The following is a 16,621-nucleotide window of genomic DNA, read 5'->3' on the forward strand; positions in this document are numbered from 1 at the left end:
TCAGATGTTTTTGTTTTCTGTCAAATATGATCTAATTAGTTGATGAAATTGAGCCGTAAACGGATTGAAAGGCGTACTTCTCTCAAGAGTAGTTTAATTCAACTCCTGACTGTAATGAAGTGTAAAAGCTCAAGGTAGTTTTACAGTGCAAAGCATATTGTCCTTTCCTTTGATTTCCCCTTATTCTACATTAAACAATACAACCCAATCAGAGATGATTCAACTAATTTACATTTAAAGGGAAATATAACATGCCTTACAAAGGTACCCTTCATTTTGTTCATATTTGGTTACATTATTTCCACAAATTCTGATACACTTTGAGTAGCACAGAGTGGTGAATATTTGTAAAATGGAAATAAAATGTTTTTCAAAATTTGCTTTTGTGTTCATGTCTTTTACTTCTGTACTGCTAATGAAATCCATTGCAACCAATTTTCTACTTATTATCCTTTTTCTTCCACTACTTTTTGTAACTCAATTTGAAATACTTTTTAACATTTAAAATACAGTTTTCTGATGAATATGACAACATAAATGATAAGAGATTCAGATTGCTGATGAGAATCAGGAATATTAGTTATGAGGGAAACTGCAAACCTGAAAAAGAATACAGCACAAAAAGTCATCAAGATTACAACTAAGAGGTGAAAAAAATATTATATTAAGAAGTAAACAGAACCTAAACCTTAAAGAAAAAAAATACATAAATTAAAATACACAGAGAACAGAAATCTTAAAATTAAGGAAGCAACTGAATATGGAATATACCAAGAGTGACAAATTTTAAAAAATGGAAAACTGAAGACTCGGGATCATATCAGATGGCATGAATATTTTTGCAAAGCATCTTATTTCATATGTTTCAGCTGAGAAAGAAACATACTTATGGTTATAAATCCAGTGAGCTTTATGACCCCAGCAGGGATGTTTTTTACAGAGCTCATTCGGACAAACCGTCCCTGTTGGTTTTTATTGGATGAACATAAAAAGGTTGCTGGATAAACGGAGCTTATTAATGATTAGCATCATAACAATGACACAAATCACACAAAACATGCATGTCCTTTGAAAAAATCTGAAATAAAGAACTGGATCACTGTGCCAAACAAGCAACATGTTAGCACTCTACTACTTCATGGACTAAACTGTGAAAGGGATTTCAGAAGGCATTTAATGTGGAGTTATTACAGTTTCCTCAAATTAAAAATAACTCATTTTATCTTCCTTCAGTGTGCAATATCTAAACTGCTACTTTAATTAACTCCGATTCATTTAGAAAAATGTGATATGTCCAGTTGCACAATAAAATTTCATTATTGGAAAAAAAAAATAACTGGTTGCTTTTCCATCGGCAATAACATGCACTGTGTGACTTTCTGATCACCTGTAGAAGTTGAGTTGTAAACAACAACATAACATAAAGCCACTATAAACACAAGATTGATCAAAAAAGACATTTTTATACTTGTCTTTTAGGTGGGCAGGGTGTGTGCCTGACAGAAAATGTGCCACTTTCAATGGCTTGCATCACCAACCATAGAGCCGTAAACTGTCAATGGAGTCCTTGATGAAAACTGATGTTCATACCATGTGTCTGGAGAGTGATGGCTCCGCTTGAAAGCAAGGAAACAGCCGAGTTCCTGGAAGTTGGTCCGACATGGGGTGTGTGTGCTGTGATGTATCTCAACCAAAGCCGTTAGATATTGCAACATCAATATTCCTGCAGGCTTCAGGTGTCTGCAGGTGAACATAGAAAGGACTGGTTGTCTCCTGTGGACGTCATAATCCTGTCAGCATATTACAGATGAAAACTATGTTATTAATTTATGGTGCTTGCTTAGAAAATCAGCTGATAATATTCAAAGGGTTTGAAGCATCAACAAAATCTCAGTCAAATATTGCCGTTTTTTAAACAGAGTTACAGAAGCAGGGCTGGATTAAAACTATTAAAGTGGCCCCTGGGTATTCAACCTGCATAAAACCTTAAAGTATCAGATATGAAATGTAATATAGCTAAAGCAAAGGTAAAATGTCATTTTCTTTTTCACACTAATAATCATTCTCCAATGTGCTGGTGGTCATTTTAGAGCTGAAGCAAAGCCAACATGCTGATGTACTTTTTCCCCATGATCATGTTTTGGATATTTTTAGTTTTGTTGCACATAAAACAATAAATATTTACTGTTATTAGGACTAGTGGGCTTTTTAACCCATAAATATATGTTGATCTAAACCAGTAGACTTCTTATTTTCATGTTTGTTGTCCAAAACAAAACAACAGGTTTTACTTTCAGTAATGTGCTCCTTTGACCTTATATATTGTTTGTTCACTAATAATCACTAACAAACCTCTTTTTAGATTAGATGACCTTTAAAGGAAGTTTGTGGCTTTAATGTCACAAACTGAAGAAAAGTTTCAGTTGTCTGAATACTTTAATCAGGCACTTTGTCTCCTTTCCATCTTTAGGGCCCCAACAGTCTGCTCTCAGAATGATAAAACATTTAAAAAGCGTAATTATTCATCCCTCTATTATTTCCAAACGTCTCTGTTAAAATTAGATTCTTCCAGACTGCGGACGCTTCATGTTTTACCTCAGGAGGGCGGATGCTGTCAAAGCAATGAGACATGAGCAGAGAAATATTCAATCCGAGGTTTTAGATGACTGCTAGTCAGCCTTAAGTGGTGAAAAATAAAACATGACTCTGCAGGCTTGGAGCGATCACAGAATGTAAGCTATTTTCTGGTGTGCTCCTTTTACGTGAGATGAAAGCTCATTTACAATAATATCTTACTTTACACATGAAGGATCCATTTATACTGTGTAGATTGTTATAAATTGCATTGTTTGAGTTTTCTTCCAAGTTTATATTGTGAAAAGTCTTACTGGGTTCTTACAGTGATGTCAGAATCCAAGTAAAGTGAAAAGTTGAAGTTATATTGTAAGACAGGGCCGATGTAGGAATGCAAACTCGGGTTTATCCAATCACTGGCTTGCAGCTTTTCCAGTCAAGTTCCTGAGTAAACACCAGCAAACTCCTTCAGCCTCTGTTTGTGTTCCTTCCTCAGGCATTATATGCGTCAAACCTGCTGAAAAAGTGTGAAGAATGTTATTCGTGACTGTGGGCAGCTCTAGGTTTGACACTAACTCGAAGACATTGCAGAGCGGCGCTCAGACATCAGCTGCAGCTCTGTCAGCGGGAAACGGGAAAGAAAAATGGAAAAGCAGCGAGAGTCAGTCGCCAATTACAGGATTCTGACTCACAGCTGAGCCATTAATCAAAACTTTGAGCTCTGTCAGAGCTCAGCATCAGAGCCCAGAGCAACAGGCCTCGCTACAGATAGATGGATCCTCCGTAAAGATGAAAAGGTAGATATTTCGTGGAGAGGTAGAGAGATGTATGGACAGACTGAGAGTAATGCAGCTGATGAGCAGCCATGACAGATTTGAGAAACTGGCCTCTTCCTCCTAATTAATGTCAAATATCCAGCTTGGCTCCATCTGCGGCCGCCGGCAGCCACTGTGCTAGCTTCAAAATTCCCAGCCACCGTCAAAATCCTGGTGACAAATCCTTCATCAACCGCTCACCCTTCCAACTGCAGAATGCTTTTCACTCCGTCGCGTATTGTTTATCCTCGTTTAGGACAGTCCTTCATATTCCAATGAGACAAGAAACAAAGCATGCACCTATAACTTTCATTCACTCTTTTTAGTTTGTTTGTAGAAAATTAAACTGAAAATTTAACCAACCCAAACTTGTGAAACAAAACAAATCCTGACATCACGTGACATTGGATGTTTGAGTCAAAGCTTTCTGTAGCTGTGTTTCCACTTACAATATGATGGCACAAATTGAAATTATGAAAATAAGTTTGCTTAATGAAAACTTTACAATTTCAAAAAAGCCTCAAGTGCTTTGACAAAGCATTTTTGCACAAAGATGATGTTGTTTTCTTGCTGCATCAAAATTTGTGTATTTTGTAACACTTTTTTCACAGCACACGAGTCATAATCAACCACTGGATGTTGTTACTGTCTGGAAAAGACGAAGAAGACGACAGGAAGTGGTGGGTGGATGATGGCGTGGGATGTTTCTTAATGACTTATTGTGTAAACAAAGTTATTCACATGTTTTTAAAATTATGGTTCTTATTTAATAGAAGCACCGCAATTGTGAAATTGTGCTTTTTGTCGGAATATCATTTGTGACGGAAACGCAGCTTGTGATTTACCTGACAAGTTGTAAAACAGCAACATTTTTAAATGCAGTACAACAGTGACAAAACATTTAACATCATCCTTCATCATGACTCCTGATTAAAATCATTGTTTTGTCTTAGGAAGGCACGTTGCGTTACAACCACCACCATCTAAGGTTGAAGTACCAGAGTTCCTGGAAATGATGAATTAATCAGCTATCCTGAGAACAGCCTTCTTTACTACTTTATAAATTACCTCTGATGGAAGATTAAAGCCTTTTTATCACTCTGCGGGTCCAGGAGCTCCAGTAACCTCCCTTTCCAAAGTCAAAACTTGAACACACAGCTCTGACCCATTAGAATTCAGAATCTGTTGGGGAACACATGAGATTGTTACTCATGTAACTGTGGAGAGTCTGGGATAATTAAGCATGTAGTAAGGTGGAGAGCTCCGTCCAAATTATTTAAGATGCAGGATGTCCTTCCTCTCCTTTATCTCCTTTTCTCCCTCTCATGGAAACACTGGCTGCTTTTACACACTCAGATAACTGCACAGCTTATTCATTAATTAAGGCAACTGCATTATATTTTCTGCTAAAATCTGCTACTGAAACATCACAGTCAAAAGAGAAGAGCATGGTAGTGTTGGAAATATAACCCCCCCTGCATGTCTATTAGGTTTTTGAGACACAACAGTGGTTAGAAATTACAAATAATTCAGAACCTTAATTGTTTCACATTTCATCTGAGGTTGTTTGTTTCTGTATTGGTCTGTGATGGACTGACAACCTGTCCACTGTGTACTCTGACTCATAGCTAATGACAGCTGGAGGTAGGCACCAGCTCCCCGCGACCCTGGATGGACAAGCAGGTTCAGAAAATTTATACTATTTTGTTTTCTTTTATTGTAAAGTTTCCATTACTGTTCAGTCTTTTTGGTTATATAATAAATAAGGATGGTGTTCCTCGAGTTTATTATTAATTCAGTAAGCTTCACCTCATTCAGACATCATGTAACATGTCTTACAGATAACATTGTGACCAATGTAAACCAAGTATAAAGCTTACTCACATACAATGCCTGTTTTATCACAAATGCATGGACACTCAAATTAACGTAGGCACCTTGAACGCACCTCATTACTTGCTGTCACCAAACGGGTGAAATGCGACCAACTTTATAGCTGAACTTCGCACTTCTTAAGGAACGGGTCAGAAACTGGACTTAACTGTAGCTTCACCATAATACTTGGTATTAGTCCTTTAAAAACCTACGTCCAATGTGAAGGAGGCGATGAGATGAAGAAAACTGGCGGTAAGCAACTTGTTTACCTGCTTGTGTCACATTGAAAATTGTCCGTATTGAACATTACTTCCGCTCCACTGAGTTCTGAGCCAAATGCGTTAACTTAAGGAACACTTAAGGAATATAAATAATCATATTATTTATATTTTTGCTGTCAAGCAGACACTAAATAAGGTAGAAACTGGTACTTGAAAATAGCAAAGTAATATGTAATAGGGTTAACGCTGACCACGAGATGGTGGAAAAGTGCTTCCAACATAATCCTTGGTGTACCTATGTATTAAATATGCATCAACTTAACTTGGTGGGATACATTCACCACTTTGGTTGCAATTGGAAAGGAAATGGGTTAAGGTGAATTCATGACAACAATACAAGGGGCTAATCCATCACACATGACGGCAGTAGAAAAAATGTTTTTGGTCCTTCTTGGATAATTATCATCTTGGATAATTGCAAACAAGTCAAAAAAGACGGATCTAAAATTTATTTTGTTGCCTAATTAAAAAAGTCAGATGACCATTTCCATAAAACCAAGCCAGAACAGTTAATATTGACATTAAATTACACTGTGCAAGTTTATTTAGAAATAATTTCTTTGCTGTCTACAAAAATGAGACATTAACACTGAAAATGAGCCACAGCCCTGTGATCATTATCTGAACTCCCTCTCAGATAAATAGCTCACTGTTGAATGTTTTTCTGTCATAATGTTTGAATCCAGCTGTGCTGCTTTAATAAGCCACTTCCATTACCCCTTGAAAAAAGACTGGGGGAACTAAATATCTCAAAAGTTATTAAGCATTAATCCATTTGTTCTATGGTAATCTCTGTGAAATTGAATTCTTTTGAAAACTGACAAATATTGTTGCTTAGATTTCAAATGTTTTCTAGCCTGAGGTAGAAACATCTCACATGCCAGATAGCTTGTATTTGCTGTTACATCTTTGTTTACTTTATTAAATGTGATATAGAAAAAACATATTTTTGTAGAAGTGTGAAGTAATTTCAAGCTGCACATCGGATGTTGCACACAATTACTGGCTGGAATAGTGACATCTGGTTGGCAGCAGTCATTAGCTGGTGTTGGGGCAGAGCTGCATTGATTCGATGAGTCTTTATTGGTCCCTAAGGGCAAAGCAGGTTTGCTAAAGCAGCAAGTAGATATGCTCAATAAAAATATATAAAAATAGTGCAGAGAAATGCGACATATGACAGACAAAAACCTATACCAGAACAATCCTCCTTCAGGTTCCACTGGATTTCAGCTGCTTGCTATAAAAGATCAGCGTTGGTTTGCTGAAATGGCCATTGGAATCACTTAAACTTTGAACTTCTGCTTGAGACTACGGATAATTTAGTTTCATGGGTTCTGGGATTGCTCAGACTTCTCTCAAATATAATTTTCCTGTGTGGATAACTGACTGAAATGAGCTGCTGCTTACTGGGAAAAATCGAATAGTTGTCTTCCCCAGGTAATACTAACATTGCTCAGAAAGGCCTAAAGGCTGGTAATAAACCTGGAGCAACATAAATTGGAATTTTCCTTGCAACGAGAAACAAATCAAGCTATAAGCTTTGGGAAAATGGTTTCAGATTTTTCCTGGAAATACAAGGCTCTCATGTGAGGTATTGTTCTATCTGTTAATGCCACATAAAATCTTTTACACCCACTCATAGCTGCTCTTGTCTTTAGCAGCCATGCTGCAGCCAAAAGTGATGATGCTTTTGAACATGTGATGCACCAAACAGATCCTGCAAGCTAAGCAGAATACTGAAGGGAAATACTGCAAAGAAAAAAAACATGTTTTTCCTGTTTCCAGTGTGAGTGATGGATTTAATTAAAGTATCAACATTTACCCTGGTAAATTCATTATCTTCTTCTCTGCTTTTATGGCCCTGTTGTTGCAGACTCATTTCCATTTCCTCTCCACCAAAGGAAAAATTCAGAACAATTCAGCGAGGAGACGTGTTTCTGTTTTAAATGTGATGTCTGCATCTTCAGTAGCCAGCCGATGGACATTTCTTAAATCTTTTATTCACACTCAGGGCTGAAAAGTCATTTTAGACTGAGAGAGATAGTCAGCATTAATTACATATCTTTGATGTCTATTTGCCCCATTAAAATGCCAAATTTTACATTAAAAAGCCAAGCCTCATCAGACTGAACTGTACTCATTGCTTTCCCACAATTATCTAATATGCATCTAAAAATGACAGTTATTTTTTACTTCTAACTCAACATAAGGTCATTTATCTTGAGAAGACGCAGAGTTTTGGATTATCGATGTAGATTCTACCATAAAGGACACAGCAATCCTAAATACTCCTAATTAATTAGTTGCACGTTATGAGTCCTCAAAAATGACTATTCAATAAATGTATTTTTTTTAACCTTGAAATCTTTGTACAATGTCAGATATGCAGGTTTAAATTTTAAAATCTGTAATCAAAAAGTGAATCTCTGTCTGTAAAGTCCTGTTCTGCACTCCTGAGAGTTTTCACGTCAGCAGCCGTTTAAATCAAACTCCAGTCCTCAAGGGCTGCTGTCCCAAGTCCAGCACTTAATCAAATACTGTAACTGAATTACCTCCTCTTACACTCAATACTGTATCACACCTGCAGTAGATAACTCCCTTAATGGCCTCAATTTGGACATGTGGGCCAAGACTAAAATGGGTTTTTCACGTCTTTGAGCAACTTTAGAAAATCTTCACATTGATTCCTTTATGAGAAAAATCTTTTTTTCAGCTATTACACCTTGATTAATTTCTTTGGTCTGACTCTCACTATAGCTTTTTGCCAGATTGTTCAATCACAATTTCTTATTGTTTATCAAAACTGTTGATATTAGGAGGTTGAGCTAAGGAAAGTAACCTACTTCAAATAAAACCAGAACCATCTGAGATGCTGAAGTTAAAAACTTACATTTTCCTGCATTTACTTTAAAATAATTATTTGAGGATGTTGCTGTTATTTGGTATTCACAGTCAATTTCAGGTTGACAACATTATATGGTGCTTCAGTCAAAAATATTTTAGGCCACACTTATTTTTAGATTTGTGTTCAAAGCCCTAAAATAAACTTTTTTTCCTTTTTTTTTTTAATCAAAAAACAAAAATCATTTTTTTAAATCCAACATTAAAGAGTCCATCCTTTTAGTCACCAGCCATGATGTTGCATGAGCAAGTATCCATCTTTATCACAAGACTCACCATCTGCTATTTACATGCAGGCTGTATTATTGTATTATTGTTGTATTATTTTATGGAAAAAAAAACTTTCTGTCTTGCTATTAGAAGTACCTTGGACATTAACTGGAACTCTTTGAAAGAAACAGAAACAACCACTCCAGGAAATGTTTATGTTAAATAAAAAGAATAAAAAAAGAACATTGTAAAATATGGTGGAGGATCAGTGGTGCTGTGGGCCTGTTTATTTTTTAAGCTCCCTTGAAGCCTTGTTAGTGCATCATATTGTGAAACCTTTGAAATACATGGAGATTTTAAATAAAAATATACTGGCCTCTTCTTGAAAACTGAATATGGGTTGTGTTTGTTTTCTTTCAACGGGATAATGATCCAAAATATTCAACTCAGCCAGGAGAGAGAAAGATATAGTTGGAAAGGACCCAGGACTCTGATGAGGAGAGAGTATTCAGAGAGGAAAAGGTACGTTTCTCTGTACAGTTCGGCTTTGTAAAATGTTTTATGGGGAAGCTAAGTGCAATCTTGTTGGCAGAAGTGGGTTGTATAGGGATGCCAGAAGGTGAGTCACAGCTGATTTAGTTAAATTAACTCAAATCAAGGTTTCAGATTTCAAACTTAGGATGTTTTCCCAGACACTGTTTAGAAAACCTTCTTACCATACAGACAAAACTTCATGCACTTTATGTTGATTTATACCATCACCATTAACTCCTCCCTCTGGGTATTGGTTAATTATAGCACTTTGTAAAAATGCTTCAGTCTGAGCCCTTTAATGCTTTCACTGCACCAAGTGGAGCTCATTCCTGGACTTCAGAAAGGCAAACAAAGAAAATTACTAATATCTTCACTGCTTTATTCCTGCTGTGCAACACTCAGGAGTGAATTAACCGTAATAGTCCACCAGAGCTCCTTCATGTAAAAAGGCCTCCCCACAGTGTCCAATGAAAATCAATTTACCCACAGCTTGATGAATTCTCAAAGGTCTCTGCAGAGAGCTGGACAGAGCACATTTATCTCCCACTGAGGCGCAATATGAAAGCCAATAACTTATTCCCCCCTGCATGAATTAGTAAACATTGTATTCTATACTCTGACTGCTGTGTTGTGAAGCTGCAACATTGTGATGGTTGCAGAGGGGTTCTGGATTTAACCTGCGGTCCTGAAGAAAACAAATCATGGAAGAAAAGAGATGATTTTTAGATGACTGAATCCTAGGTTAATTAAAAAAATCCATCTTGACTAGTCAGGAAAGGTATTTTACCAACTGCACAAAAAAAAAAATAAAATCTGTGAATAAATCACATCATACCTAAAGCACGGGTCATTCATTCAAATCGATAGGGAGCAACTAAATCCATCATCCTGGACATGAAAGAACCAAACAGCACATTTTCATCATGTTTTGAATTTGAGTTTTTACCTGGAAGTGATTTGTTCCTCCTTATCTGCACACACTTTTGCAACATAAAATTAATGAGTAAAAAGTTGGAATATTGTAAATCCTTTGAAAAACATTTTCCGCATTAAACATCCAGCAATGAGATGTCAGATGTGATTTTTGTGGGACCCAGTTTACACGACGTTTCTATGAAGCTACAGGCTGTCTTCAAAAAGATATGTGGAACTGCAATGGGGGCCAGTCTGGGGGCCACAGCAATCCAAAACCTTGTGTGTCTGTTCCCCTGGTGATGCTCCTTATCGTATTTCATTATAATAAATGGCCTGAAGGCAGACCAGCTCCAAATCACAGTGTCTCCAACCATATGTCCTGTTGGATGGAAATGTTAGGACCTTTTTATAAGAACTAGGTAATCAAATATGAGGGAATTCAATGTAACTTGAATCAATTATGTGTAAAGATCCATATTTGCCAACTTTTTATTCCAGTTCATACAAAACACCACTTTTACTTGCTGGTTTCATTGCAAATTAAATAATCTTCCAATCATTGTTGGTTAACTGATAATGCTTTAGTTCACTAAAATGATTTAAAAAAAATTATTTTCTGTAAATAAATAATAAAATATCTTATTTGCTTCAATGTGTTGAAATGAGAAAAACGTACAAAAATATGACTGATTAATTACTGTTGTCAATCTTTCCAAGCACAGGCTTCTTCTTTTACTTGTAATCAAGTTTTAAAAAAGAAAACTTAAATACCTCACAGATTATTTAATAGTTGTTGCTTCAACTATTAAATAATAGTTTTTTTAGACAATCAATCAATGTTTATAATTGAATCTGTTTATAATTGATTCATTTTTCAAATGAGGATTTTTATAATAAGAGGCACTTCTGAGTTTCAAACTTTTAGTTTCACATTGCCTGAAGGGTCTTTGTTTAAATTAGACGAGAATATTGAAATGTTTTTAATTTCAAAGTGTAATTACTAACTGAAAAATGTTGAACAAAGTCTACTCACTAATAAGGTTGGCTTGTTTCTGTTTCGAGTTATTTAAAAAAAAAAATAAACGTAGCCTAGTCTGTTGGCAAATCAATTAAATTCAAAAATACTTTAGTTACTCCAAAGGGAAATTAAAAGTTATCGTCATCAAGATATTTTCAAGGAGTTGTGGAAGGTGAAGCTGTTGGCAGGAAGGATCTGCAGTAGAAGTCAGTGTTGAAATAAATCAGAAAAGGCCTCTGACTGAAGACGTCTGCCCTATGATCATGACAACATGCTTTTTGTCCTGCAGCGTCACCATCAGAATTGCCTGAGTGCCAATGAGAAACCGAACAGGTTCTCCTCCTGTTTGACAAGCTAGCAGCTCAATTTCTGGGCACCAGAGACAAATTATCCACTGTAAAATCTATTTTAGATGCACTTTAAAATGCTGTTAGTTAATAAATCACTCAACAGCTCAGCATCACAATACATTAAAGATCTGTTTTTGTTGTATCAACCTTCCAGACCACTCAGGTTTCCTGAACCAAACATGGAGAGGCAGCATTCAGCTTCTATGCACTACAAACTTCCAGAAAAATGCAAAACAGCTGAAACACTGAGTTCTTATAAAACAAGACAAAAAAATGCACCTGTTTATCAATCAATCATATTTCATCCCACATTTCAGCAACAAAGCAGTTTAAAGTGCTTTACATCATAAAAATACAAAAATACAAAGTCATAAATAGTACCACAGTCAGTCAACAATTGAGAAAACCAGTAACAAATATTACATGTCAAAAGCATCATAAACCACATTGTTGCTGAAATGTGCCACACAAATAAACTTTACGGATTGATTGAAATTTCTGACAGGACTAGATGCATAAAATATATTTTCTCTGAACTTTTAGCAGCAGCTTAAAAACCTTTTCAGAGTCTGTTGGATGATGTGGCACGAGCTAATGTTGGAAAATCGTTCCTCCAAGGTGAGGCGTAAAGGAGAGTATCATTTACATGTCAGGGGTAAATCCAGACTGCAGAGGGAAAGCGACTCTCCTCCCTGCAACCCGACAGACCCTCTGGGTGAGTGTCGTCTGGACCTCAACCCTGTAATGCATATTTATATTGTCAGAACATCAGAATGGGCAGAGTCCCGTAATGACCACACTCATTAATGACACCATCAGTGTTGCAGATTCTTCATCAGCATTAGTGCTTGGCCTTAGGCAGTCAGCTTCCTGTTTCCATCCAAATATTTTGTTATTCTCCGCACACTTTCCATCCCAGCAACAAGGCTCAGGCGGCCAGGTTTGGCATTATGGCCACGTACTGCAGCTGAAAGGAGAGCATAAACATCAGCTCCATATGATTGATGAGCAGAATCAAGCAGCTGTTGCTATGTCACCATATCATAGCAGCACATCAGTGGGAGGGGAGAGCATCCAGGCTGACCAATGACTAAGAGGGAAAACTGCAAGACAAATAAAATTGCAAATGCTCTGGTGAAAAAACAGTCCCAGGACATCAGTTCTGCAGAGGACGCCAGGACAATACCCTCGTAAAATACACAGTAAAAGGCTGAGAACTAAAAGGGAACGGCAATGAGAGAGAAAGGAAGCAGCTGGAGGAGGACTTGGGAGGTAACTGTTTTGGCTGCTTAGAGTTCACACTAATTAGAAAGGCTGGAAATGAATAAAGCAAGTTAGGGAGCTGGCATAAGTTCAGATGATCAGTCCACACACACAGCTCTGCTCCAAGACACTTGGAAGATGCGGGAATGATACGAATTAAGACATTTAATTTTCCTTTGGGAGGAATTAAGTATTTTGGAACTGAATTGAATTTGAATCTCCGTGTGAATCTAGAAGGCTGCACAGAACTGGAGAGGCATTCAAACTTTTGGCTGTTTAACTAAAACATTAAAACACCAGAAGTCGACGTGGCAAAAATGATGATAAACCATTAATTTCTTCTGGTCATTTTCTGCTGTCGTACTTTTACTCCATTGTTTTATACCCAGAAATGTGGCATTGGACATAATATCAAGATGAATGGCATTTTAAAGATAAGGAAAACATAGTTTTGCCTCTAACACAGTTCAACAAAGACATCATTTTGGAAAATGTTCTTTAGACTGACAAGAACTTTTTGGGTACAATCATCGTTTTACATCTGGTGTAAAACATACACACCATTTCAGAAGATAACTACAATCAAACACACTGGGGTTACTGTGATGATCTGGGACTCAGATCTGTGGTTCAAGATAATATTTGAAGAAACTATAACTTGTGCTTTTTAATAGAAAATCCTGCAGGAGAATTTATGGCAATCATTTTGTGATCTTTAAGATTAAGACAACTTTGTTTATGCAGGAGAAAAATAATCAACACAGCAGCAATTTCTCTGCATGGCAAAATAAAATGTGGAGGTTTTGGACTGAAAACATTTTCAGTTGTTTCAAAGCTGCATCTCATCAGTGAATCTTGTTTTGTGTGACTTATAACTACATACATGTGCATGGGGAGTCGACATTGGTACTGTAGAAGCAAAAATATGCCCATGCAAAGCAAATAAAATGTAAACTTTCCCTATTTGTCGCTCGCTGCCTCCAGGTAGATGTTGGTAGAGGAAAGTAAGAGTGGTTGTCCACAAACAAACGCCTGAATGACTTTGTGCTGTGATGGTGTGTGCACTTTGTTCACATGTTTAGAAACTTAATAGCAGTGGAGCTAATGGCCATATTGATTGCATTTCAATTGCGGAGCCAGAAGCCTTACAAATTAGACATTATTAGCAGATCTATTTATCATCCAGGAGGCGTACACTGTCAGGTTGGAGATGTCTGAACAACACATCACATTGGCTTAATTCAATAAAAAATCAATTGCAGATGCGGTGGAGGTCTGTTCATGAACACACAGGAGATTTGGTTTTATGAATTCCCATCTGGAGCTTCTAGAGCTATAATTAAGTTGAGGTCAAATAACAGCCCTTATAGAGTTTTTTACCACGAAAATGAAAGTGCCTGAAATAAGATTCTCCTCAGTAACAAAAGTAGACACAAACACAAAGCCTACCTTACAGTTTAGACTTTGCTTTGAAATTTCAGACAAGGGAACAACATCATTATACAGGGAGCTGGACCATTCCCAGAGCAGTGTGGGAAGACGTCTTAAGATTTATGATTTTAATTATTATTTTGGTTACTTTTACATTTTTTTTTGTGCAACTAGTGATACAGTATTTATTTGCAGTATTAGACAGGTAATGGAGAGAGAGAAAAGGGGGAAGACATGCAGCATAGGAATCAAACTGGAAGGCTGAATCAAGAACCTAATATATATTAGAGCGAATGCCTGTTTAGTCCGCTTTATTCAAACTTTAGTTGAAGGTTTGGTTCTTTTGCAGAGGTGTGAATATATAATCAAATTACAATTCCAGGACCAAAACAACAAACTCTAGTCTGCCTACAACTAGGTCTTGGTTTGGTTGAAGTAAACTCTGGTGCGGTTTAAATGCATATGTCAATGCCAATCGGACCCAAGAGACTGTAATGCAGAGCATTCTGGGTAAATACATCCAAAACAAACGCGACAGTCTAGCGCTAGCAGGAGAAATGACTTGTGGTCTTTTACCAAAGACAAAAGAAAAATCCTACAGCCACTAAAATTTTTGTTTACAAGAAGGAAGTTATGCTTAGTGTCTCATTCAGAGGTTTTTGTGTAATTTCCCTCAGTGGTTCTTAATGCAGCGCCACCACAGGTGAGGAGGGGCACAAGTTTTTCAAATGCAGTGCAGTGTGAAAATCAACTGCAGCAGCTGAAAATGCAATTCGGCAATTTTGGTCCCCAGTCAAACCGAGTCTACCGAACTATCAGGTGTGAAAACACCTTAACTCTACAGTATGTGCTGCCCATGTGATATCTATTTTCATTTAATTGAGAAGGTTGTTCAAATGTGTGCTAGTTAGTTTTTCTAAGGAGCAGGACAAAAGCAGATGTCATGCACTGAACTCTTCTGCATGGTCCCCTAATATCTTATAAGACAAGCTGTCATTTGCTTAAGGACATTTCAGAAAACAGCTCGACTCTGTTTGAACAGCATTTTTAAGACAAGCTTTGAATCATCACTGTGCCCTTTGAGTACAGTTGTCTCAGTTAGCGAAGCACATACTGTAGCTCTGCTGCTCAGAGGGCTTTCAAAAAATAATCAGTTCAATTTTAGGAGATGTTAGAGGTTTTATACATGAATATAACTTTAGTAGTTTACTACCCATAAATTAATTTTTTACACATTTTGAGATTGAAGTCTGTTTAGTTTTTTTGAATCTGTCAACAAGAGACTAACCTTCCTCCTGTATTTACAGAGATCTGTGACACATGCATGACTCCTAACAGAGCATGTGAGACTCCCGTCACACACTGACTCACTCAGTCATGACGAGAACCATATCATGATACTGCTGCAGTATATGCAGATTTGTCTTATGTAACCTGCTGAATCATCCACTTCAATCTGTACCGATTCTCTAGTTCTGACAAAGTGTGCCCTATGGTAACTTCTCTTTTCATCTTCCACTTTTTTAAAATCATGTCATTGTTAATATTTTTAAAAAATTGTTTGAAATTGGTGTGTTGCAGTGGAAAAATGCTGAGTTCATGCCGTTGGTGTCTTTGGATGTAAGCAGTATTCTGCATTGTGTGAACTTGAGATGAATGAGCAGGAGGTCAAAATCAGACACATTCTCTCCTTTATCCTGCCCATCTCTGGCAGCTACATGCATTTCTTGGAAACACATATTGACCCCCTTTGCACACTGTAGCTTTGATCAATGTTGTGATTACAAGCTAAGGACATGAAGGCAGACGATGAGGCAAGTACATATGGGATGGATCAGTCACTGTGTTAGCTGCAGAGGGGAAGCACTCAGCAATGACACCCATGGAGGAGCACCAGCTCCCCCTGGGCAGAAAGTCTGATATACGCATTGATCTTTTAATAAACAATTTAGAATGAGATTTCATTAGAATGAGATCTAATGAAATTAAGACTTCTTTTTAATAAAACAAACACAATTACTTGTTTAAATGACAACAAATGAAAGTCATACGTAGAAAATGTTTTTCTACATTATTAGATTTCCCACTGATTTAGTAAAGACATCTGAAACACCTGCATTAAATTTAATGTGTACAAAGTGACAAATAAAGGCGTTATCTCCTTTTCGGCAAAACCCATAATTATTAATTTGTACAGAGAAAGTTGAAAATGTTTTGTTATTTTATTCACTAGTGATATGAGGAGGCTGGTAGATAAACAGATTGGAGAAATTAAAAGGGAAGTTAGTCACTGCTCCATCTATGCTTATTTATGGTCATAAGATATAGATCTTAATATAAATTAAATGAGTGCAGATGCAACTATAAAATGTTCACCGTCTGACTCAAAAATAAGGTGAAGGGTTGATAAGGATAAGTCCAAGTTGTCAGTTTGAGAATGTAGTCAGTCAAGGG

General features: G+C 36.9%; 1 long non-coding RNA gene across 1 annotated transcript; it reads right to left on the reverse strand.

Moving 5' to 3' along the window:
* Positions 1–599: 599 nt before the first annotated feature.
* Positions 600–6,139, reverse strand: LOC103471668 (uncharacterized). Its single transcript, XR_534706.2, has 3 exons — positions 5,338–6,139; positions 4,458–4,571; positions 600–1,740 (listed from the first exon to the last, which is right to left on the reverse strand). It is a non-coding gene; the product is annotated as an uncharacterized LOC103471668 (long non-coding RNA).
* Between the last annotated feature and the right edge of the window lie 10,482 nt (positions 6,140–16,621).

Source organism: Poecilia reticulata, chromosome 10 (genome assembly GCF_904066995.2).
Source record: "Poecilia reticulata chromosome 10, P_reticulata-male-v2, whole genome shotgun sequence".
Taxonomy (NCBI): domain Eukaryota; kingdom Metazoa; phylum Chordata; class Actinopteri; order Cyprinodontiformes; family Poeciliidae; genus Poecilia; species Poecilia reticulata.